The sequence below is a fragment of the Apodemus sylvaticus genome, chromosome 16 (genome assembly GCF_947179515.1).
Source record: "Apodemus sylvaticus chromosome 16, mApoSyl1.1, whole genome shotgun sequence".
Classification (NCBI taxonomy): Eukaryota; Metazoa; Chordata; class Mammalia; order Rodentia; family Muridae; genus Apodemus; species Apodemus sylvaticus.
Window position 1 is genome coordinate 7574638 of NC_067487.1, and position 27632 is coordinate 7602269.

Consider the following 27632-nt stretch of genomic DNA (forward strand, 5'->3'; position numbering starts at 1 on the left):
CACGTCAACTCAACTCTGGTTACTTGCACAAGACCAATAAAAGATCGAGTCTATCAACATTCAAGCATGGATGGAGGAAGGATTCCCAATATCCGCTGAGGATTTATTGGAGGTTCATTTCTGCTGAGGGAAAGAGCCACTTCCCACAGCAAGACACCAGTAGGTTGCCCATGACCCATCCTATGGTCCTATATCCTTTTGCATATAGTAAGCACTGATTAGACTAAAGCATTTTCATGATAAAATAAGAGTAAAGAAAATAGGAAATAGGGAAATGAGTTAGCGTGTCCCAGGGATAGTAGGATATGATCAAAATCTACTATATACATGTATAAAATTTTCAAAAATAAATTTTTAAAGAATCATTTCTGGGCTTGGCATGGTGGCATCTTCCTTAATCCACAGACCAGGGAGGCGGAGGCAGGTTTATATCTGTGAGTCTGAGGCCACTCTGGTCTACATAGCAAGCTCCAGGCTAGCCTAGACTACATAGTGAGGTCCTGTCTTCAACGCAATAGAACTAACCCCAAAGTTATCATCTGTTGACTCTAGACTCCAGTAATAGTAAGTGATAAGAAATACATAACTTGGTAGCGTAATTCAAGAAAATTTATTATAACTTATATGGAGTCCAGTAAATGATTTCTGTTGGCAGGATGAGGCTCCTTCATCCCTTGGATTTGTTTTGGTTAGGACATCTAGCGAAGGAAAGTTCATAGGTTAATTATAGATGCAACTATTTCTTTATAGTCATACACATAAACACACACACAAATATGTATATATGCCCTAGAAGTTCTAGGATAAAGAAAATTGGCTTAGGAAAAAGCTAGGAAGTCTCTAATATGCAAGTTTAAAGTTTAATCTCTATAGAAAAGTTGCCCAGCCATAGGACTGTCTCTGGGATTCTGAGAGTACAGATTTGGCATTCTTTATAACCAGCTGGGGACCCATGGAAGGGGGCACAGGAATTTTCTAATCCAGATGAGTAAGTGTTGGGTTTGAAAGCCCAATGTACTCAAGGTCACTTTTACACTGAAGATCAAAGAAAGAGAAGGTCCGCACTACTGTGATGTGTCCCTGTGTCCATGCAGAGGTAGGGGATGGCTCACTGCAGATGTGATTTCTCTTGAATTTTCATGTTTTTACTATTTTAATATTCCAGGAGTGACGATAAAAAAAAAAAACATAATGTGAAAATACAGCCCTGGGCTGGGAGAACTCGGAGGAAATATTTGGAGAGCACAGATGAAACACACCATTTGGGGTCCACTTTACTGGGTCTTTGGAGAGACTTGCTTTATGGTTTTATATGAAGTGAATTTCTGAGTGCAAGACCTTGTGAGGTTTCTTGCCTGGAAACTCTGATGCAGCAAGCTAGACAGATTTGAACAACATACCTGCCAATAAAATCACAGAAAAAGGCTGCAGTGGTGAATTTTATCTTCCTGGGACTGTGCTCTGTCCACCTGCAGAGCACCTGGTGTGGTCAAGTATGCGTTGATGTCCTTCTCCCATGTGTGGCTGCCCCAAGCCCTGCTCTTCCAAAACATCCTCTGCCCTTGGGCCCTTGGCTCCTCCTTCCTTCAAAGAAACTGAAGTGGACATTTTCTAGAGCACTTTATGCAAAGGAGTCAATGCTAATCACATTCACTTGAAGGTCTGGGTTGGCTGGTCTTATGTCATCTTGAGGCAAGCTAAAAGTCATCTGAGAGGAGGGAACTTTACCTGAGAAAATACGTTCATCAGAGTGAGCTGTAGACAAATCTATAAAGCATTTTCTTAATTAGTGATTAATGGGCAAGGGCCCAGCCTCTTGTGTGTAGTACCATCCTTGAGTGGGTAGTCCTAGGTTTTATAAGAAAACAGTCTGAGAAAAACATGTGTGGGGGGGGGGAGCCAGTACACAGCACCACTTTGTGGCTTCTGCCCCGGCTCCTGCCTCTGGGTTCCTACCTTGTTTGAGTTCTTGCCCTAACTTCCTTCAGTGATGAACTGTGATTTAGAAGACTAAACCCTTCCCTCACCAAATTGCTTTGGTCATAGTTTCACTGCAGCATCTGTTACCGTAAGTAAGACAGTGACAATCGTCCACTTATTCTCATCACACACAAAATGCTCCTGGAGGTGGTGCCTGTTTCCAGTGTCTGTGCACATATTCAATTTAACCTCTCCTTCAGCCGTTTCTAGAAGGGACATTTTGTGCATCGTCACAGAGTGGGAAGAACACAGCCGATAAAGCAAAGGAGCCTGGTGCTCTCTGAGTGGTGTTTCAAGGAATTAGAAAAGAAGAGAAAATATGTGGCTGTAAGGCAAACCAGGAGGCTCAAAACTACATGATAAATTCCAGGAGAGGCACTAGAAAAAATGGCTGCCCAGTAAAGGGACGGCTGGTGCGAACCAAAGCAGAGTCACATTCTCATATGCGCAGGTATTCAACACCACAACACCCAGGCAAGAAGCAATGATTTCTAAACCAAGGGGCCCCACCATATTACAGAAAGTTAACAGAGTACCTCAGGCAGGGACTCAGAACTATCAAAATCCATGACACTGTGATGCAGTGATTCCAAGATTCCTGATTCAGCTGCTTTCAGGACTGGGAGGATCCACATGGCGTGGAGGAAGAGAGAAGGGCAATTGCAGTATTGTCAGGTTACTGCCAGGTTGAATTAAATCATGTCTGCCATCTATTACAAAGTCCAAACTCTGAAGGCCCGTGAGTCACCTTGGAGCTGTGAAGCATCGACGCTTCCAGCTGTCCTGTGCTTCTGTCCCCCTGCCTGTCCCCTCCACAGCCCTGTCTCACCCTCCAGCAATGCTCCCTCAGTGTGTAATCTTATTAAAATGTATTCTAGAAGCATGTCTGCATCCTGTCATTTGAATTGACATGGGCCTTGCTGTGAGGACAGCCGTTGCCTCCCGAATCTCCAGTATCAGAGCAGGAAAGCCGGCAGGATTGACCCCCAGGTAAGCAGCAGCAGCTATAACACGAGCTCCTCCAGCGCTGAGCCATGTCTCCTCTTGTCCTCCCTCCATCCAACGCCCCATGTGGCCAGTCCCTGTGAGAGGTCTGGGTCATGCTGGCTTTCTGCCCATTGTCTCTGTGTCCCTCAACTATGCACACCCTGGGCAGCAGGCTACTTTTGTCATGAGTCTGTTTCTCAAGTGCTCTGAGCATTCCCTGCACTCGGTGACAGATACCTGAGTGAACATTTGGTGAACGCGACTTTCCATAAACTCAGGACAGGTGGGAAGACGCTTATTAGCCTGTGTCTTGTGTGGAAATGGGAGTGCAGGATGGGGGCTGCTCTTGCTGGGCCCTAAGATGTTAAAGATGCCCGCCTCATCCTGATGTTCATTTGACGGGCTTCCTATCTTCAGCTTCTTCCCTCTGACTCCATCTCTCCAAACCCCAGTTCCTACCAATTACTCAAACGACTTTTTAAAACACCTTTGTGCTTCCAAATCTCCCACAACTGAGAGATAAAGAACACATTATCTTCAGCAGGCCTCATTTCAACCTCAGCCTCTTTGGACAGCATTTAGCTTTGTCTCAGGGATGACTCTAAAATCTAATAAAACTCCAGAACTTGGCAAAAGGATGGTTTCAACTGGACTTCCCTCTGCTGCTAAAATCTCCTACTAAATCTAATTAAAGGTCTGGATTTTTCCAGTCTGGAAACCTGCTAGGGATTCCCACGCTCAGAGTGGCCTTACCCCCAGCTGCTTATCTCACACATGCCTCTGTGCAGCACTGATTACCTCCTTCATTTTCAGAACTCACCTTTCCCAACGTTCAAAGACACAGTGAGACCCACCACTGATATCACCGATTTTTAACTCTGCTGACAAATTCTCTGCAGAGCTGCAACTCCGTCCACTGTGGAGAAAGATGGTCCTCCCACTTTCTCATACAGGCCAGCAGGCCCCTGCGTGTTTATGTCTGTGGCTCTGAACACCTAGTCCCACACCTCTGATCACAGGCAGCAGCTTGGCTTCACCTCCTAAGAGCTTCCTCCACAACTTCATGGGAAGCTTCATACAACCCAGTGCTTAGCCCAGAGAGGAAGGCAATCCATTCATGGTTTCCAGGTGTCTTGGTCAGGGTTTCTAATCCTGCACAGACATCATTACCAAGAAGCAAGTTGGGGAGGAAAGGGTTTATTCAGCTTACACTTCCACATTGCTGTTTATCACCAAAGGAAGTCAGGACTGGAACTCAAGTAGGTCAGGAAGCAGGAGCTGATACAGAGGCCATGGAGGGATGTTACTTACTGGCTTGCTCCCCCTGGCTTGCTCAGCTTGCTTTCTTATAGAACCCAAGAATACTAGCCCAGGATGGCACCACCCATGATGGGCCCTCCCCCTTGATCACTAATTGAGAAAATGCCCCACAGCTGGATCTCATGGAGGCATTCCCTCAACTGAAGCTCCTTTCTCTGTGATAACTCCAACCTGTAACAAGTTGACACACAAAACCAGCCAGTACACCATATATCTGTTATGAAACACAGTGTGCTGGCTAGTTTTATGTCAACTTGACACAAGCTAGAGTTATCTGAGAAAAGGGACTACTGGTTGAGAAAATGCTTGGCCTGCAGGAAAGTCTCTCTCTTGTATTTCCTTGATTGATAATTGATGTGGGAGGTCATTCTAGCTCACCATGGATAGTGTTACCACTGACCGGGTGGTCCTAGATGGTAAAAGAAAGAAGAATGGGCAAGCCAAGAGAAGAAATCCAGCAAGCAAGTGCTTCCACAGCTTCTGATTCTGTTTCTGTCTCCAGGTTCCTTCTTTGAGTTCTGACCTTGACTCCCTTCAGTAGCTGAAATGGAAAATTCTAGTTTCTTTGGAAAGCCAATTATATCAAGTGATGTTTCCCCGGGGCACACAGGTGATCGGATGACTTGCTAAAGCAGATACAGGAAAGACTATTTTCCTGAGGCAGACACAGGTGAAAGGGTATGGCAGACACGTGAAAGGACATGTGATGAAGGCGTATAAACTCCCATGCATTGGACCACCTTACATAGACTGTTGACCTCAACTTGCAATGATACCAGTGAGAGAAGCTCGCCCACTGCTCATAAGGCACCATGCAGCTTCTGCTGCCTAGCCTCTGGCCAGTGTCTTCAGGATTGAACTACAGGTTCTTGCCTGGTGTCTTCCTGCCAAAAGGACTGGACAGCAGCTACCAGTTTATGCCTGGTATCTGCCTACTGAAAGCACTGGACCATAGCTGTTGGTTCATGCATGGTATCTGCCTGCCTAAAAGACTGGTCTGCAGCTGCCGAGTCATGTGTGGTATTTGCTATGGGACAGAAGATCGAGCTCATCCCCCAAAGAACTATTGCTGAACAGATCCACTTCCCCTAAATCCCAATAACTTTTCTCTTCTACTACCTCTGATGGGTGTAGGCTAGAGGAGAGTTTGAACACTTATTAAAAGTAGGTTGCGGAAAAAAAATTATGCCTACAAATAATGGACTGTTACTCAGAAGTATAAGCTGAAATAAACCCTAAGTTTCTCCCTATATTGATGTACACCACTGCAATAGAATCCCTAGCAAGAAATGGCTGCAGCCACACAAAAATGTAGGAATGTGCCTACTGATTATTATTAAAGATCCAGCAAGATTTAGCATAATTGAGCATCAACTAAGGTGAATAATATGAGCTTTTAAAGATGAACTGAGCAGGTTATATTCATGCACTTCGAATATACCCACACATGCACACAAATACACATGCATGTTCTCACACACTATTAAGAAAAACTAAGTAATGGATTTGAGACAGAGGAAGTACAGATTGTATGTGAGGAATTGAAGCCCTATGGACAAAATGTGGTGCCATTATAATCTCAAAATACACAAAAGAGGGACACACCTCAAAGAGCTACCTCAAAGAGCTTCGTATTTGCCAGAAGTAACCTTAGCACAATGCATACAAAACCAAACCAAAACTAAGAGTCCCCCAACTTTGGCAAGGTGAAAAAGAGAAAAAAAGAAAACCAGAAATTCACAAGGTTTGTGAAAACTAGAAATTACAGCAAAGACATAGGAAAATAACCTATAGAAAACTGTATAACATCCTAGAACGTGGGAACTATACTATAGAAGCAATGGACAGTTGGAAATAGAGTAAAATATAGGAAGTACAACTACAAATAAGCAGAATCTGGGAGCAAATAGTCACTACAACCAAAGCAAAACGAAAGGTCCCTCAGATTAGACAGGTTCAGATGAAGACACTAGCAGTAGCAAGGATTCCAGGGACAAATATTCCTGCACCTTAGAATTTGCTGAAAAACTAGAAGTAGAAACCTGGTATCAAATCTGGCACTGTTTTGGTTTGTTTGTTTTTTGTTTTGTGTATGTGTGTGTTTTCTTTTAAATAAGAGACAAAAACACTATGACAGGGCAAGATGGAGCAGAGGTTCCTCCATCTTGTTTTCTTACTGAGGCTACTTTAGGTTTGATGAGAATTTGATCTCCTTGATGGAGAATCCAAGGGAAAATTATGCAACTCTCCAAGGTCATGCATGACATCCCAGCTGACATCTTAGCTCCTGTTAAACTTGATGGTCACACAAACGCCCGCCAGAATCTTTTGAGAAAGATTCCGAGATGTGTATTAAAACAAACACATCATTCTAAACTTGGCGCTACTCTTGGTCCTAAGTAACGGGGTGTAGTCCTGACCCCCTGGGACAAAGACTTTCCGATGGCTATAAAGTGCATCTGAGTGAACTTCTCTGGTGGGCTCCCTGTAACTGCAATAGAGAAAAGAAAGATCCCATGCTAAGCCCATCGAGGCCAGAGAAGAGCATCAGCTGTATCAGAGACTCATCTAGCACCACAATAAAAACAGCAACCTTGGACAGAGTGGGCTTATGCCAAGGTGAGTGGGACAAACATTAAAAATATCCACCACCGAAACTCAAAAATAGAAACTAGAAAACAACACAGTTAAGGGCTACTATATGTGTATTTGGCTAAATTCTGTATACATCCAAGAGAACGCTGTTAGAAAGAGCATATCAGATTGTTTCTCTGATTGTAATGAAAAGAAAACCATAATTAAACCAACCACTAACTTAGGAAAAGTGGGAGAACTGACTTTAAACTTGTAATCAAGAATGACATACTAGATTTCTTATTTATTTCAAGTGTTGGGATCCAAGGGTAGCCCTAGAAACCACATGTACACTGATCTCAGTCAGACAGAGATAGTTTATTGAGAATTTGCCCCAGGAATAATCAATCAGGGCCATAGACTAGACTTGGGAGCTGATTATGACCCCCAACCAGAATCCTACAGAGCTTTTATGCCCAAAATCCATAAACATATGCTCCAAGCTATTCGACCAATCAGGATTTAGGGATACAGGATTTCTTAAGGTACATGATTTCGTTGAAGATTTATTCTGTTCCCACTAGTTGGGGTATCCAGCTGTTAGTGGGGGAGTTATGTTTTCTAACATTCATATCTAGCCAGCCAGGATGTCAGTTACCCCATGTACATGTCTCTCTCTGCCAAGTAGGATGTCAGTTCCCAGAGAGGTCTTGGGAACTTAAACTTTACTTGATCCCTACTCAAAATGGAAGTCTCATTCAAAATGCCTTCTTATACTGGTACAGGTATCTCTCTTATGTTGAGATCATCACAGGGGCAATTTATAAAGGCAACACCCCTGAAAGTTTATACATATGGCAGGAAGTGTTGCTGAGTAGTTGGTTCAGGTCCAAGCTTATTGTGGCTAATTATAAAAAACTGTTCTGACTGAACTCTATTGTGATAGCTTTCCAAGATCACAAAAGCATAGAACATAATAGGCTATGCAATCAACTAGACTTAAGAAAATTTTGTAGTAACAGTAGTAATAGCACATGTAAAAATTTCCTTGTAACAGTTATATCAATATGAAATGGCTGGCAGACAGGTAGTAGTTCCCCAGACCTTAACCTGAAGATCGTTTGTTTCTCTGGGTGCCCAAGGCAAGCAAGAAAGCAGAAATGATTCTAGGGCTGAGCCAGTCAATGCATCCATATGATCAAAAGCCTGGGAGAACCGAGAGCTGAATTTCTGGAGTTGATAATAGGATTTGGAAATTTTCTGGAGGTCAAGTTGGTAGATGAAAATGATTTAACATTAGAGTGTGCTCTGCTCGGAGATGGATCTGATGTACTGTGCTTCAAAGGTAAAGATGTGAAACATTTTAAAACACAAAATAAAATGTTAAAAAGTGACTGAAATGTGTCACAAACAGACTGATGTGGGAATCAAGATCTACTAAAAGCTGAAGTGACTGGGACCAGATGTTTCCTTGTCTAACATTCATGTCTTAACTTGCCAACGAGGATGTCAGTTACCCGTGTACATGTCTTTTTCTGCCAAGTAGGATGTCAGTTCCCAGGGAGGTCTTGGGAACTTAAAGTTTATTCGACACCTACTCAAAATGGAAGTCCTATTCAAAATTGCTTCTAATACTGGTTATAAGACATTAAAATACAGAATCACTGATCAGAGGGGAGAAAACAGACAAACACACACATGTAGAGAAGACTGACCTGACATGACAGCTTAGCTTCCACATCAGAGGGAAAACAAACACTGGTACATTTCACAAACAGCAAGAGGAAACCAAAGGCCCCAAAATTGATGAAATTTGTTGTAGGATATTTGATCACACTGTGAACCCCAACATTGTGTTATTTACTGAAAAAAAAAAAACACCTTTTTTCTAATTGTGGTGTGGCTCAGCCTTGGCACACACCTTTAATCCCTCTGACTGGAATACAGACATGCCCTTTATCCCCCTTTAATCCCAAACAATGATGGTAAAGTTAGTTTTATAGGGAAACACCGTGGTTGAAAGTGATGTTCAGTTGACAGGTAGACAAAGTGATGAACCAGAGAAAGACAGAGTAGGATATGGCCAACTCTTACAAGAACCGGTGGGGGATGCAGGGAGATAGGCTACTTAAGAGAGAACAGTGCAGAGAGAGAAGGGAAGCAGTTTTACCAGGACAGTTGTACAGAGACATGTTGTAGAGAGGGAACAAGCTAGACACAGGTAAAGATGGAATGATTCAGAGAATGAGAAGAAGCCAGAAGATTAGAATAGATTGCCAAAGGCAGTATGAGCCCAAGCAGAGCAATTCAGTCAGAAGCTGAGAGAAGCCAGTGTGGATCAGTCAGCTTGGAGAGGAGTTTGAGCCAGACCAGCTGAGTTAAACCAGGTAGTCAGAGCTCAGAACTAGAAAGGGTGAGTTGATTCAGCAGTAAGTCTCAGAAGCTGAAAACATTCTAGACCTAGATTAGATCGTATGGAGGGTAGAAGCTTCCAGGGCTAGGCCTAGGTTAGCAGACAGAGGCAGTAATCTTCTGAGATGACAATTACTCCAGGCAAGTAAAAGTTACTTTTACAAAAACTAAATAATTGTCTTTTATCCCACTTACCAGGGTTAAGTGAGTTTTTCTTTTTCACCTAATGAAAAAGAAAATTAAAAAGCTGCTAGTGTCCATATAAAGATAACTCCCATGAGATTTTCCTATGCATCATACATAATTAGAAAATTTGACAACATTATAAATAGATTCTGTACTGGCTAGTTTTGTATGTCAACTTGACACAGGCTGGAGTTATCACAGAGAAAGGAGCTTTAGTTGGGGAAATGCCTCCATGAGATCCAGCTGTGGGGCATTTTCTCAATTAGTGATCAAGTGGGGAGGGCCCCTTGTGGGTGGTAGCACCTTTTGGCTGGTGTTCTTGGGTTCTATAAGAGAGCAGTCTGAGCAAGCCAGGGGAAGCAAGCCAGTAAGAAACATCTCTCCATGGCCTCTGTATCAGCTCCTGCTTCTTGACCTGCTTGAGTTCCAGTCCTGACTTCCTTTAGTGATGAACTGCAATGTGGAAGTGTAAGCTCAATAAACCCTTTCCTCCCCAACTTGCTTCTTGGTCATGATGTTTGTGCAGGAATAGAAACCCTGACTAAGACACATTCATACACACACACACACACACACACACACACACACACACACACACACTAACCAGCAGCTAACAGCTCTACCCTGTAAGAAAAGGGACTAAGTGATCCCCCTACAACTTTCTCTCCCCAGGCAATTTCTAGATCAATTCTGAGAGAAACGAAAGCTGAGTTCTTATTTTACTGAATTGGGGTAGATATTATCAATACGGGACACAAAGAACTTTTGAGTATGCATGTAGCATATTTATGTACAAGGAGAAAGTGACCCCATTTATGTCTTAAGTTGAATTTTCTTCTGACCATGCAAAGTCAAAGTACCATGTTCGACTTCCAGAATAACCATTGATCTATCCATCCACCTGCCTGTCTGTGTGTCTGTCTGTAGAGATATATCCATCCATCCATCCATGCATCCATTCATCCACTATCCATACATATCAGGCTTGGAAAAGAATCAACACATAGCTGGAAACCATTCAATTCCTGACAGAAATTCTGTTGCCTATAAAGGGTGTTTTTGTTGAGTCCTCAGAAAACCAGTAAGGTTTTTAGAAGTCACTCAGAAGGAAAGAGTAGCAGCAAAATATCACCAGAGTAATGGCTGCTTCACTAGTGTTCTAAAGAAACAAAGAGAAACAAGACAGCAAGATTGAAGTGAGGGGAAACAAGGTAGCAAGATCAGCTCAGTCCCTTGCAGTGTAGTGCAGGTTCATTCCTTCCCAAGCCCCTGCTTCCAGCAAGAAAATGACTGCCAGAATTTGACCCAATAAAGGATGTTTATAAGAAGTTTCAGTGGGTAAGGCACTTGACAACATGCCTTTTGACCTGAGTTTGATCCACTGGTCCCAAATAGTTGAAGGAAAGAAACTAATCCTGACACATGACCACCATACACATAAACAAATAGAATAAGGAAAATGATATTTAAGAACTAAAAAGGACATCTTGCAGAGAATCCAACAAATATTTAGAATATGAAAGGATCAGTAAATTATTGTACTTCCTGCTGGAAGAGAAGAAATCACAGAGAAAGGAGAGGGAATATAAAATTAGCATATCAGGATTTTGAGACAGCTACTTACAATATGCTCAGAAATATAAATATAATCAAAGAAAAACTGAACATAGCAAGAACTGTGTGTAACTTTTGGGAGAGGGAGAATCAGCCTCTTTTAGAAGCAAGCTTCCTTATTGGTGATCCAACACAAAATGGTTAGCCCCGAAACAATTATTTACACACAAGCAACAAAAATGGACTCAGAAGGCTGTTTTTATGTATTTGTGTGTGAGCATATGTGGGTGTACAAACACCCCAGCGCTCTCACACATGCTCTGTTTAATAATAACAACAGCAACAATAGCAATAATAATATTAATTTCAGAGTTGGGATGTGGGGGGTTGGGAGGGACGACACCTAGAAGAAACCAGAGGGGATAAGGAGGAAATGATATAATTGTTTTCATTTAAAAATGTATTTTAAGCCTATTGTACCTGTGAAAACTCTCATGGACTTAAAAATGTTTTCACTTTGAATGGTGAATTTTTCCTCTTTCACAGTGAGTAAGAAACAGCAATAAAAATGCAAATCAAAACAACCCCGAGATTTCACCTTACACCAGTCAGAATGGCCAAGATTAAAAATTCAAGAGACAGCAGGTGTTGGAGAGGGTGTGGAGAAAGAGGAACACTCCTCCACTGCTGGTAGGGTTGCAAATTGGTACAACCACTCTGGAAATCAGTCTGGCGGTTCCTCTGAAAACTGGGCACCTCACTTCCAGAAGATCCTGCTATACCACTCCTGGGCATATACCCAGAGGATTCCCCACCATGTAATAAGGATATATGCTCCACTAGGTTCATAGCAGCCATATTTATAATTGTCAGATGCTGGAAAGAATCCAGGTATCCCTCAACAGAAGAGTGGATGCAAAAAATGTGGTATATCTACACAATGGAGTACTATTCAGCCATTAGAAACAATGAATTCATGAAATTCTTAGGCAAATGGATGGAGCTAGAGAACATCATACTAAGTGAGGTAACCCAGACTCAAAAGGTGAATCATGGTATGCACTCACTAATAAGTGGATATTAACCTAGAAAACTGGAATACCCAAAACATAATCCACACATCAAATGAGGTACAAGAAGAAAGGAGGAGTGGCCCCTTGTTCTGGAAAGACTCAGTGAAGCAGTATTCGGCAAAACCGGAACGGGGAAGTGGGAAGGGGTGGGTGGGAGGACAGGGGGAGAGAAGGGGGCTTACGGGACTTTCGGGGAGTGGGGGGCTAGAAAAGGGGAAATCATTTGAAATGTAAATAAAAAATATATCGAATAAAAAAAAAAAACTCAGGAGACAGCAAGTGTTGGCGAGGATGTGGAGAAAGAGGAACACTCCTTTACTGCTGGTGGGATTGTAAGATGGTACAACCCCTTTGGAAATCAGTCTGGCGCTTCCTATGAAAATTGGGCATGACACTACCAGTGGACCCTGCTATACCTCTCCTGGGCATATACCCAGAGGATTCCTCAGCATGCAATAAGGACACATGCTCCACTATGTTCATAGCAGCCTTACTTATAATAGCCAGAAGCTGGAAAGAACCCAGATATCCCTCAGTGGAGGAATGGATACTGAAAATGTGGTATATATACACAATGGAGTACTATTCAGCAATTAAAAACAATGAATTCTTTAATTTTTTTGGCAAATGGATGGAAGTGGAAAATATCATCCTAAGTGAGGTAACACAACCACAAAAGAATACACATGGAATGCAGTCATTGATAAGTGGATATTAATTAGTCCTGAAGCTCTGAATACTGAAGATACAATTAGCATATCAAATGATTTCCATGAAGAAGGAAGAAGAGGGTCCTAATCCTGGAAAGGCTTGATCCAGCATAGTAGGGGAGTATCAGGACAGAGAAAAGGGAGGGGGAAAGACAGGAGAATGGATGGAGAGAAGAGGACTTATGGAACATATGGGGGGAATGGGAAAGGGGAAGGATTCTAGAATGTAAAAAAGAATATAGAAAATAAATTTAAAAAAATTAAAAAAAAGAAAAAAAAGAAACAGCAATAAAACCATTAAAGCAGAAGTTAAAAAAAAAAAGTAAAGTAAAATTTGGAAAATGTTTGAACTCACTAAACTTTACCCACAATCTTGATATTTACAAAGCTTTGAGATATTCAATGCGCATGGCCCCAGCTGAGCATGACAGTGTCTTCCTGGGGCAGGCCTCTGGCTTGAGGAAATACCCACGCTCGGTTAAGTGACACTTCATCTGTGCAGGTTTGTGACTTTGCTATTCACATGGCACCTGGGTATGCTGTCCCAAGGCCACAATCTCAGCACCAGGAGTGAGGCTGAGAGAAAACAAGTCACAGAGCAGCTTAAGCTACATTTTCAGAACAAAACCAAAACAGAAACAAAACAAAACAAAACAAAACAAAACAAAACAGAAAACAGAAAACACACTCAAACAGGAATTAGCAGCAGGCCTCAAGAGCAGTGTGTGTTGAAAGGCTGCCTCAGACCTTACTCACAGGTAGGCCACATTGCACCTGACAGAGAGTGCGTGCTTGGAGACCTTCATTCAGAAATGCCTTATAGATCTTTTGGGCTCTGAAGTTAAAGAGTCAACAATATAAAATTATATAGTGGTTCACTGAGGAGAATATCAGCCTCGTGACCCTACACAAATAACAGCAAACAATTAAGGAATGCTAAGGGTGAGAGGAACAGTCTTCTCCAATAAAGAGTACTTCAGTTGGTTATCCAATGCCAAATGGCCAGTCCTTAAAAACATGAATGCAAGCAACACTATAAAAAGGAGACAGTGAGAGAGAGAGAGAGAGAGAGAGAGAGAGAGAGACAGAGACAGAGACAGAGAGACAGAGACAGAGACAGAGACAGAGAGAGTGTGTGTTTAGGAATATATACAAATTTGTATGTAATAACAATTGGTGGAATATAGAGGCTGTGAATTTGAGAGAGCAAGGAAGGGGCACATCAGAGCGTTTGGATGTAGAAAGGGGGTGGTGGAAACAATGTAATTCTATTATACTCCCCCCAAAAAAATAAAAGAAATAAAATGTAAAAGGAATCCACTAACTCAAGAACTTGGAAGAAGGCTCAGTGGATAAATCTCTTGCTCTTCAAGCAGTAAGACCAGGATTCAGAAGCCCAGAACCCACGTGAAAGCCAGGCGAGCACTCAAGAGGCAGGGACAGGGAACCCCTCAAGTAGGCCAGGTAGCCAGATTAGGCAGAACTGGAGAGCCCCTGGGTCAGCGGCAGCCTGCCTCAGGAAAGTGGGAGGGCACGGAGGAGGAGGATACCTGACATGTGTCTTGGGTCTCCACATGCAGGAATAAACAAATGCATGCTCACATGGACACACATGCTCCTGTACACATAAAGCACACGTGTATGCATAACATACACACACACACATTCGAAAGAAAGAATTCACTCACCCAGTACGCTTGACGGGGCATGATCACCATGAGCAGTGAAGCAAGACTATGTCTTTCATTTTAATAAAACTTCTACAATTTAATTCATGAAGAAAGTAGTTCTACCTTGTCTGCTTGAATGGCCCTTAAGCCCTTGACTGTCCCTGTAACAGGGCATGGGAATGATGAAGAAGTTCAGTCATCTCTCCCTTTGAGAAATGGGGTCTGCAGACTGAATACCAATGGCTTTGAAGTCTTGCTAAGTTTCACTTCAAGTAGCAAATGAAGCACAAACCTCACTGGAAGGAAATTGAAAATAGACAAGCAGCTACCACGGCAGCTTGTAGATGTCTGGAGAAGATTAGTTACGGTCTAGCCCTTGGAAAGAAATTTGTAACATGATGCAAATTATAGTAAGTGAGAATATATACATGGGGAGACTAGGAGATATCTGACATTGGAGCATTGCAGAATTCACCCGCAAATCCCCTGGAAGAGCCAGTGGACCAAGAAGGAAGAAGAAACTCACAGCAAGAACTAACCACTAAGCTTTTTGTTGTTTTATTTGTTTTTTGTTTGTTTTATCAGATCATCTGTGTCCCAAGCTCATCTTGAACTTACTGTGCAGCTCAGTTTGGACTGCTGGGAGGATAGGCGTCTACCACCATGGCTGTTTTTATTTGATGTCAAAATGGAGTTTGGGGCTTTGCACATTGTTGGCTAATCTACTACCCGCTAAGCTCCATTCCTAGATCTAGAACTGGCTGTCTCGACTCAAAAGGGCAAACCTTTGCATCTCTGTCTGGGCTTGGACAGACTTGTAGAATTGGAAATCTTGAAGGGGTGGCCACTGCCGTATCTTGATTACCGCAAATGATCCTGAAATCAGGAAAAAAAGGAAGATGAAATAAATCCCAATGAATATCAGCAAGCTCCTGGGGGATCTGTATAAAACCCTACAGTCTTGCATGGTGTAGAAGAGGCAGTTCCTTTGTGTGTTCATTAGTGATGGAGAATGGAGGAAGTGCCATCCGTAGCACTGGTGAAAACGTTGCAGCAGGCAGGAGGTGCCGGATGCGTGTGCTCTCATAGCTGCCTCTAGAGGAAAAGTGATCAACACACACATGGCCTGCGTGGTCTTGTCCTTACTTTTGCTTCTAAAATTTAATTTTAGACCTTAGTATCCCAGGAAATCTAAGCAGACCTTACTGCATCTATTATATGAAACTTGCTTGTATTTCATGGGATATTTTAGTTTTAAATACATTTGAGATGACTTCAATGTTTAGAATTAGGAGGGTGTAGAAAGATCTCCACGTTTGGGATCCCTCTTTTCTCAATTTAAAAAAAAAAAAGCAAACATGGGACGTTCACAGTCCACTATTTAAGACAATAATATCGGTAACCACAGGTACCTTATATATGTCAGAAGTTTTTTAAATACAGAACAATTTTAAACAAAACATTATCAGCAGTTTGGCAGAGCTAATGTAATTTACACGGCAGCGGCGGTGACATTTGTTTGCTGTGTTTAACGGTGTTCCCAGGTTTGCTCTCTGCATTCTTTTTCTAACATTCTCATTGCCCAAGAGCTAGCCCCTTGACTGTGCTTGCAATTACTCACATAAAAAAGGAGCTGGTGTTAAGGGGCCTATGGCCTCTCCAAGCATTGTCTAAGACTCCACTGGGCTTCAGATTGCTAGCCTCATACACCAAAAGGTGAAGGGTCGATTGCTATGAGCAATGCTTAGGTACAGAACCGGAGGCGGACATCCCCTCTTGGGGCACCTGCTCGGTGAACTCGGTTCAGTCTCCCGACACAGACACTTGTACTCATCCCTGGCATCTCTCTCCACGAGCAGTGACTGCACAGATACAAAGGGACTGAGTCTTCCCATAGTTTCAAACACCAGACACAGGAATTCCAGCTTTTGATAGATCCCAGTTGACAAGGTGCTGCACAAAGACAGAGCTGCCTTACTGTTTCAAATTAGAAATCCATCAGTGAAATAAATGACCGAGACTTCCCTTCTAATGCATTTGCTTGTGAAAAGGAAAACAGATTTCAGCCAAGAGTCTTAGATATAAAAGGGAATTGGCTACTGAAACCAGGAAAAAAAAAAGAATCCTATATACAAATTGATAGAACAGACAGGCAATTTCAGAGTGCCTATAAAACAGACAAGGACAATAAAAAGGAGCAGACTATTTGCACGTGTAGAACGGGCAAGTTTTACGCAGCATGATTTCATTCAAAAGACACAGAAATAGAAAACTAGCCAGGCATGGCAGCTCACACCTGCAACGCAAGTGCTCTGAGAAGCTGAAACAGGATGTGGGAGGGCAGAGCCTATGGTAAGTGTTGCTATCCTTGGGCAGATGGGCCTGGGCTATGTAAGAAAGCAGGAAGAGTGTGCTTATGAAAGCAGGCTGAGCAAACCAGTGAGAGTGTGCATCTATAAGTCCTGTTTGGCTTCCCCAGTGATGGACTGTGAGCTGTCAGTCAAATAAACCCATTCTGCCCCCAAGGTGCTCTTGATCTATCACAGCAAAATCCAACTGTACCAGCGATCATGAAGGCATTGTTGGACAGATAAGAATGGTTACGGCAGAGTTTATGGTAGGATGGGAACATGTTTTACCTGCTGTAGGGAATGATTACAAGGACAGAACAACTGTCGGAGTTCATCAAACACCCACTGAAAGTCTGTACTTTTCATGTCTGCTAATCATATCATGTTAATCTTCCTTAAGGATACCTGTGTGACTACACCCACCTCATAAAATACCTCCTTTCTCACTCCAACCAGACATATTTAATAGCACACAGAGGGGTGCTTCCTACTAAGCTGTGAGTGGGTGGAAAATTAGAAGTCATATTTATTAAAGGCCACACTTCCTGAGGTGAGGTGGCCAAAGATTCAAACCAGCAAAATTAACATCCTGTTGACGTATGGAGTCTGAAGATGGGAACATAATCACTGGGGATTCTGGCAGACGAAGATTAAATGGGCGGCTCCTGCAACTGACATTCCCACGTGTATTTAAAGAGGAAATTAGCATTGGACTTATTACCTACCACACACTTCTAACGAGTTGTGGGAAATAACCTTTGTAAAATAAGAGCTGTAGTAACATGACTAGTATTTGTATTCAAAGAGTGAAATACAGTAGTATTTGTTGAAGAAAAATTAAATTCAATCCCAGTCAAGGGACGAGCCCAGCGTGAACCCTGTCACATGCAGTTGCAATCACTGGTTGAGGGTAAGCGCCTCTCTCCAACAGGTGTAAACATGATTCATCCTGTTTCCACAGGAGACTGAGCTGCAGCTGCGCATCAGCAGGAAGCATGCTCAGCTCATGTGTGAGACCGTTCAATCTGCAGCTGGACAAAAATTGGAAGCTGAGCAGGTACCATCATCTCCAGCTCCCTATATCCAGGCAGATTCAAAAACAGCACACTCTGTTCTCCATGACAGTCAGTGAGACTGGCATGACCTCTGTTTGGGGTACAGAAGAGGCCGTGCAATGTAAGAGCATTGTTTTGTCTTTCTGTGAGGTCATCAGTGATGCATTGATGATCAGCGGGAGTCATCAGAGATCCATCTATGAATCCGTGGACTCTTCCTGCGATTAAGGAGGCTATGGCTTTTAGTATAACACTACTCTCACTCAGATGTGAGGACCTGGGAAACTGGAAAGTTTGGGAGATTAATGTCAACAGCGTTGACTGACAAAGAGTGAAAACGCAGAGGGAAGAGTGTGGAGACACAGAGACCTGCAGAATGCAGGGTGTGCTCTGCTGTGCTTTGACTGAATGGCATGGTTAGGGACGTGGTGTAAGTTCAGAACTTCTCAGCAGAATCTCAGAATACTGCACAGAGCTACACAAAGTAGGCAGGCACTCCTCATCATACCAAACCAGAATGAGACATGACTTGCAGGGTACTGAAAGGTACTCCGTGCTGTGGCCAAGGTAGAGGAGGACCATTAGCCCTGGAGGGAGCACCATCTGAGTCCCACATCCCACAACCTCACAACGAGTGCCAATGGATCAGACTGTTTGCAAGTAGACCAACTGTGTCTCTGAACTGAGCTCAGAAGCTTGTATAGTAATGCAAATATTGCATGAATCAGCAAGGTCAAACACAGACGGCCTACTGTTCAGACCCAGGTTGCTAAGCATGCAGTCAGTCAGGAAAGCATCAGCTTATCGAGAAACAGGAGAAAATGGGTCTTCTGTTAAGCCAGAATATTTTAATTTAGTTTTTAACAGAGGGTAAAGCTGATAGAACATCATAGAAGATAAATTTAAACATTACCAACCGGCTTGGTTTGATTGACAGTAACTATCACGGAAAATATCCAATAAGAAATAAAATACATAATATTCCCAGAAAACTATTCTTGGGACATATTCTATTCAGTGTCATTAAACAAGTCTTAATAAAAATAAAAGAGTAAACCCCAATAGAGCATAAACTCTGACCACCATGTTATATTTAATTAAAAACAGGCAAATCTCTGGAAATTCATGAATATTGAGAGGCGATTAACACCCTTACATGGACGAAATGATGAAAATAGAAATGGGAGAATTCCTTGACCTTGAGGAAGTTGAGACCATGATGTTTTACAAAGCCCTGCTTAGAGGGAAGCAGTTCAGCACAATATGCCAATAACAGAGGGAAAAGCTCTCTAGTAAATGACTTAAGTTTCTACCAAAAAGCAAACTCTAAAGTACAAAGAATCATAACAAAATAAATATCAGAAGAAAAATTAGGGGAATGGAAATGAATGTGGAATCTGTGAACATCAATAGTTTCTCCAAGAATGCCTCCAGCCAGGTCGATTCATTAAAAAGGAGTGAAAATATGCCCTTTGCCAATACTGGGAATTAGAGAGACAACATCACCATATTATATATAGAAGCATAAAGGAAACTATTTTGCACCAGTAAAACTTGATACAATGGGCACAATTCTCAGGGGACACAAGCTACCAATGCCCATTCAGGTGAAGATTATGGGTGGTACTCTGTGATTACATTTTAAACTTGGAGTTATCAACCTTCCTGCAAGTGAAATTCTAAGCTTAACTGGCTTGGTGACATACTCCCACAGTCCCTGCTATTTCAGAGACTGAGGCAGGAGGATCTTAGGTTTGAGTTCTTCTTGAGCAGCACAGTGAAAACCTGTAGCCAGTTCAAACAAGATCACTAATTACTCAAGACTTAAAGATACATTTGAAGAAAATATGGAGACCTAAATGATTCCCCTTGGATTTTATATATAAATATACATAGAAGAGATGTCAACTCTGTATAAGTCATTCCCGAAATTTCAAAAATAAATTGGTGGTTTGCAATTCATTTTGTAAGGTCAGAATCACCCTAATACTTGATGTTACCAGGCAAGGAGATGTACATCTATTTCATTTAGAAATATTCATGCAAAAATGAAACAAAATTATAATTGATAGAATATACATTGTGATTAAGTTTACTTTACATCAAGACTACACTGCTGGATTGGCATTGAAAAGTCAGTTATAATGCAATCTATCATAGCAACAAGCCAAGAAGAGTCATGTGACTTAATACCATACATATGAACTTCACAAAATTAAACAACCTTTCTTATCCCAAACTCAGCATTCTCAATCAAAAAGAATCTTCCTCCACCTGTTTAAGGCAATTCACAAAATATCATAGCTAACTACATGTTTACAGGTAAAACACTGCTTCAGTTCAAAGATTAGGAGAAAGTTAGCATATCATATATGAGCAATTCTATTCAACTTTGTATTAGAGTTGCAGCTATTACAACCAGCTCCCGCCAAAAAACAAAAACAAAAAAACAAAAAAAAAAACATTTCAAATAAATATCTATGTTGACATCAGAACTAAAACTGTTATTATTCATAGTTAACAAGATAATTTATTCATGCAAAAGACCAATAGAAACTCACTTTGAAATATACTAAAGCAAGTAAGTAGCTAAGCAAGGTTTCTTAACACACATCAATCAATTTTGTTTCTCTCTATTTCCAGCAAATAATTTTGGAAACTGAAATTAAAGGAACACTGGCAAGGAATTCAAGAAATAAATAAAGATAAATATGGCCAAATAAATGAAAAATTTGCACACTAAAAAGGAGAAAACATTGCTGAGAGAAATTAAACAAGCAATTAAGTGGGAAACTGTATCCAGGAGTTGGAAAACTTGGTGTTATTAAGATGTTGGTTTGCCTGAAACTGAATCAAAGCAATACCATTTAAAATCACAGATGACACTTTTGGCCATTTAAGTTGACATATGACAAGGAGTCCCCGAAACAATTTTGCAGAAGGAAAAAAGAGCTGGAAGATTAATACTGCCTGTTTCATAACATGTCATGGATCTGAGTAAGGAAAAGGTTGGTGGTACTGGCTAGTCACAACCAGAGAGCAGTGTTGCTATAAACACACACAGGTAGATGGAGAAGTAGCCTACACATAAAGCACACATACATACCATTGACTAGGCAGTGGGCAGAGGCAATTCAGGAGTAAAGAAGAGTCATTCTGACAAACATCAAATGTCTGAATTTTCGTATCTGAAAAATGTAATCCAAACTGTATCCTGCAGCAGACATAAAACTGAACTAACGTGAGGCAGCACAGAGATGTGTAAAAGGGAATATTGATTACATACAGAGGAGACAGGAAGTAAGCTTTGTGGACCTGTGTTAAGAAAGCACAGCATGTCCCAGCTGACAGAGGAAACGGAGAAGCTGGGAGAAGTGTTCGATGTCTACCCTGGGAAGGAGTCACAGAGTGAAGACAAGGAAAAGGTGCCCCCTACATGGGAAGGATGCTTCCAACAAGATGTCTTTGTTAATCAAATGTTGGCCAACATCAGCTCAGTGAGGCTGGAGAGCTTATTTTGTTTTACAACTCCCAAGTCAGAGTCCACCACTGAGGGAACTCAGAACAGGAACTCAGGACAGGAACTCAGGTCAGGAACTCAGGAACAGGAACTCAGGACAGGAATTCGGGTCAGGAACTCAGGACAGGTACTCGGGACAGGGACTCAGGAACAGGAACTCAGGTTCAGGAACTCAGGACAGGAACTCATGTTAGGAACTCAGGTCAGGAACTCAGGACAGGAACTCAGGTCAGGAACTCAGGAACAGGAACTCAGGTCAGGAACTCAGGACAGGAATTCAGGACAGGAACTCAGGTCAGGAACTCAGGTCAGGAACTCAGGACAGGAATTCGGGTCAGGAACTCAGGACAGGTACACAGGACAGGGACTCAGGAACAGGAACTCAGGTTCAGGAACTCAGGACAGGAACTCATGTTAGGAACTCAGGTCAGGAACTCAGGACAGGAACTCAGGTCAGGAACTCAGGTCAGGAACTCAGGACAGGCACTCAGGACAGGAACTCAGGAACAGGAACTCAGGACAGGCACTCAGGTCAGGAACTCAGGTCAGGAATTCAGAACAGGAACTCAGGACAGGAACTCAGGACAGGGACTCAGGACAGGAACTCAGGACAGGGACTCAGGACAGGAACTCAGGTTAGGAACTCAGGACAGGTACTCAGGACAGGGACTCGGGACAGGAACTGGGGACAGGAACTCGGGACAGGGACTTGGGACAGGGACTCAGGACAGGGACTCAGGACAGGAGCCTGAACTGAGCCACAGGCCATGGAGGAGCTCTGCTTACAGGCTTGCCTTCCATGACTTGTGCAGCCTGCTTGTTTTCTTTTTAAATATGATTTTAAATTCTATTGAAAGATAATTGTTTCTCCTCTCCCTTTTCTCTCCCTTTATCCCCTCCCAGCTGCCCTCCACCCAGCCCTGCCCACAGTCCCCGTTCTCACATTGATAGCCTCATTTCCTTTGCTTGTTCTTGTTAGCCTCTTGGATGACTGAAACTTAAAACCTGACCTTGACAGGAGATGAGAAAGATGTGCAGGTACAGGGACTCACAGGAAGTGCTGCAAAGAATTAAAGACTGCTTTGAAAAAATTTCCACAATTCTTTTCCATTTAAAATAATTGTGTTAAAGAGGGGAATGGGCCAGGGTGCTCATGCCAGGTGTGATAGTTTGTATATGCTCAGCCCAGCGAGTGGCACTATTAGAAGGTGTGGCCCTGAGTTCAAATCCCAGCAACCACATGGTGGCTCACAACCATCTGTAATGGGATCTGATGCCCTTTTCTTGAGTGTCTGAAGACAGCTACAGTGTACTTACATATCATAATAAATATATCTTTAAAAAAAAGAAAGATTAGAATCCTGTTTCAAAGTGTCTCCTTTAACTCAGTTGTCTTTCATAATTGAGTTGTTCTGTTACTATGAGATAATAGGATCTCATGTTATGTTTTAGAAATTCAGCTTTAATCTATGGTGTCCTGATAGGATATGTGATATTAGTTTAATTTTCTTGTGTCTATGGACAATTGTTTAATACTGAATATGTATTAAATTTTGAACAAATTTCCCTTAGATGCTAAAACAAAGTTTTGTTCTCTTACTGTTTGGATGAAATGTTCTGTAGATATCTGGTGACTCCATTTTAGTCATAACCTTTGTTAGTACCATTATTTCTCTTTTTATGATTTGTCTTGATCATCTGTATTGAACTTTTGTATACTCAAGAATGCATAGATCTTTTTCAGCAGTCTTCTAAGTCTGAACCATGCCTCAATTATTGGCATTCATCCAAAAGGCAAATAGAAATAATAGAAATGACATGGATTTCTTCCCTAAACCTACCTCGCTTCAGGTAGTGACCTCTGCACAAGTAGTATATGTATGTTACCAAAGACAGTAAGGGTGCTCTGCTTTCTTGGGATGCTTCATTGATTTGTACTCACCCAGGTGCCTTTGTAAATTAAATAAAATTATCTAAACTTATATTCTGACAGAAAAACAAGAAGGTGTGGCCCTGTTGGAGTAGGTGTGTCACTGTGGGTGTGGGCTTTAAGACCCCCATCCTAGCTCTTTAGAAGTCAGTATTATGATAAGAGAGGAAGGTGTAGAACTCTCAGCTCCAGCTGCACCATTCCTTCCTTGATGATAATGGATTGAACCTGTAAGCCAGCCCCAATTAAATGTTGTCCTTGTAAGAGTTGCCTTGGTCATGGTGTCTTTTCACACAGTAAAACCCTAACTACAACACCAGGGCATGGTTGTGAAGGTCATAGACAACATACAGTTTTTTTTTCTTTACTTCTACCATATGGAGCCAAGGATCAAACTTAAATCATCATGATTTGTGGCAAGTGTCTTTACCAACTGAGCTATCTCACGATTTCCTGTCCCTCTCCTAAGATTTGTAGTTCGACCTCATCCTCTCCAGTGATTTGACAACTCCAATTCTAGGTGGTTCCCCAAAGAAACAGCAGCAAATACACAAAAGGTAGCAGAACTGATAAGTATTCTCAAGGTAAATTGTTCTAAGGCAAACAGTTTTGCAACACTCCCTTCCACTCCTGTCTTTCCCCTATGCCTAACTGTGCCCTCTGCACAGGACAGCCTTCAGTTCCTACTCTTTCATCCTCCAGATCATTAAACAGAGGTTATTGTCTTATTGAAACTATGCCTGGAACATCCATGAGGCTGTCCCACCTCATTATTGTTTATGATACATGGTTACAATCAACCCACCAAGAGCATTGCTACCATGACAACATGTTAGTAAACCTCCCTTGGAGGCCAGGCAGGACGGGATAAGCATGGGTTGAAAGAAATAAGGAACATACATACTAGCATGGCTGCAAACTGGCAGAATGTTTGGGGTTTTTAAGAAGAGTATTCAAAAGATGAGTTTATCTTCTCTGTGTGAACAAAGACCCATGCTAACATTTGTTTAATGCCTTGAGATGTTGGATCATGATGAAATGGTGGATTATAAATTATAGATACACTAGAACATGTGCCCCAAGCACATGACCGAAAATGATTGACAGTTAGTGTACTCCCACAGATTTGGGAGATGGTGGGTCAAGGCCTAGAAGGACTCTGAGCATGGAGTTGGGCCATGCTCCCCACTCAGGAGGCTAGGGAGCAACCTCAAACATGACTCAGAAACACCTTGAAGGACAACTCAGCTGATTCATTTTAGCATCTTTGTTTCTGTCGAAATATTTTGCTTGACACTCTCCCTACAAGATGGGCAAGAAAGAAGGAGGAGGAAGAACAACATCGATTTTTAAAAAGCATCACTTAGTGTCTCTGGTGGCTGCCTCTCTCTACAGGCCCAGCTTGCCAGCCTCCTCCAAGCCTCACTGGCTAAAATAGCCACGAACACAGAATCTTGGCCGAGTTTCTTAGAGTGATATATATATATATATATATATATATATACTTCATACATCATTTACAGCCTGCTTCAGTGATTATACAATGCAGTCCACAAGCTCCAGAGAGAGAGAGAGGTGAAAGAAGAGTGTGTATGTGTGTGGGCTCCGTGACTTTCACCCATGCAGAGGATTCTGAGCCTTCCCATCTCAGAAGGGCAAGAACACTCTTGAATCAAGGACTCTTTGCTTCTTGAGTTTGTTGATTTCAGTGTTTCTATAAGTTAGCTAATTGCAGGAATAAGCTTAATTTTTTGCTTTCATATTCAGACAAGAAGAATAATTTTCTTCTAAAATCTAGGTCCTGGCAGGGCACAGGCCTAAAAGAACCACGTGTACTCTCTTGCAATCCAGAGGAAATTAGTTCTGACAATATGTGCATAAGCAAACAGGCTTGGGTCTGTCATGTTTCTATCCCGATTTCCACTTTGGGAGATACGATCATGTTCAGAACAAACAATGTCATTTTCCATTAAGTTATTCTTTGTCAGGGAGTCACAAGTTATGGGAGAACTTGAGATGGGGGTGAGTGTGTAACACGGAAGGTTGTCTGAACAATTGCCAAAGATGTGCTCATCTGGAAAATGCCCCTCTGTGCATGAAAAGGATAACTGGGAACCTATGATACTGCCACCCAAGTTAAAAAGAAAGAACATAGTAAGAGGGAATGATGGAACACATGTGGTACAAGAGGAAGATGGAGACTGTGCACCTGTTGTCCTCTGTCTTAGCAGATGAGGGGTTGTTCAGCAGGTGTAAGCGCCAGCGCTTCCGTACTGGGCCACCTGCGGTTACCTCGTCTGGCCAATCAGAAATGACTCTTAACCAGACATGGGTTGGAGGAGCCACAGCAAGACCAAGGCTATGAGGAGTTTATTCCAAATACTCTTGGAATAAACTTTTTATACCCCTATCAGTAACAGAAGATAATGGTGATCTCCAGGATCGCTACAACAGTAGTTTCCAGGATACAATGACATGGGCAAGCTGTACATGGTACAGGAGATTAATGTCTAAGGCCAACTGTCCTGCCAAGCCTGTTATGCCTCGCTGACTTCTAGGGCACACAGAGAAACACAAGGCAGCCTGAATACACACTACCTGAGGGAGTGCCTTTGTTTCCCAGGAACTGAAATCTATACAGGACCCCAGCAGCCATGGACCCTAACCTGAAAAAAAATCTACGATGCATGGCTCTCAAGGCAGCTAGACCAGGCCAACTCCATGATTCCTCAGAGCATGAGGCTGTCTGGAATAGCAATGCCATGCTAGGGAAGACAGCCGGGAAGGCCACGGTTATCTCTGCTCTTGCCAAGACAGCTGGAAAATGTTTTCAAGAACGCTTCTATTTCTACGCGATGGCTTTAGAATTAACTGAGCTGGAATCAACAAGGCATAGGGCCTTGCTTTAGAATAATTTATTATCACCCACATTCGTTGCTGTATTAGTGCATTTTCAAACTTTGCATTTCAGCCACCAGAAGAATTCAGCAATTTAGTTTGCTTCTAATGACTTCCATGTACACTAACACACACACACACACACACACAGTCACTGATAATGATGATGATGATGGTAATGATGATGATGATGGTGGTGGTGATGGTGATGATGCAGACACTGGGGTTCTAAGATGTATGTAACTTTCTATAGCGAAGAGAATCTGCAGTACCTCTGAGCATGTCATTATGGTGATTGGCACTTGGCATTCTCGCTGAGTAACCATGGAACTAGGTTGCCATAAGGTGGCAAAATAGCATGATGAAACATGTCCTCTGACAGGAAGCTGGTTGCTCATCTGTCATTCAAGCTGGGCTGCACTTCCACACTCCACCAACTCCTTCACTCCTCCCATGATGTCAGAATAGCCTTTGAAGGTCAACTCAGGACTGCTCATAACTGCCAATGACGCAGAGAAGTGGGTGTGTGAGAGGGCCCAAAACAAAACGTCACACAGAAAGACCACAGTGGCTCTGTGGCCTCCCGTGGGAAGAGTCATTGTTAACCAGCTCACACTTGCCCTGGGCTCGTCCCTCTAATTTGTACTGCTTGGGTTCCTGATGATCCATCCTTGTTTTAATCAGCCAAGAAAAGCACCAGTTGAGTCCCCACTGCACGGCCCTGGGAGTCCTGTAGAGGATACATCTCTTCTACAGCATTTTCTTCTCCACTGCCCCAAAGTCAGCTGCTCAACTCTGTTGCTGAATCCTTAGCTGTTTAAGTTCTTCCTGGGACTTAACTGAGGCATCTGAGTCACAGTTATTTAGTCCTCAAATCACCACCGGTGTCTCCTGACACCTAATTCACCATTAGGAAGGAGGAAGCTCCCACAGTGTTCCTCTCTGCAGAGTCATGCCTGGCCCTGACTCTACAGGGCTTTGACCTTGGAAATCTTTAAGTACCACTTATGTATCCAAAAGGGGAAAACAGGTGGTTGTTTATAGCTGGACAAAGGATCCTTTGTCCCTGAACTGCAAGAATCTGCTCCTCCTCCAATTGGGGTCCTATGTCAAACCTAAGGTTAACTTGCCCTTGTAAACTAATGTGTTTGGTTCTGATTGTGTCTTACCTAAGCAGCGCCAAAGAGCCCAGTTAACCACATAAGGGCTTCTGAGTGGCACAGGACTCTGTCTGCCTTTTATTGGTACCTGTTTACATAGTAATCCCAAACTCTACCATGCAGCTAAGTCTAATACTGTACACTCTGGGTAAAGAAAGTAAAGACAATATTTGATTCAGTGGTCTGCCAAAAACTATCAACATTAAATGGCATGAGAATTATTGTGAACAAGCAATAGATATAGGAGATTGG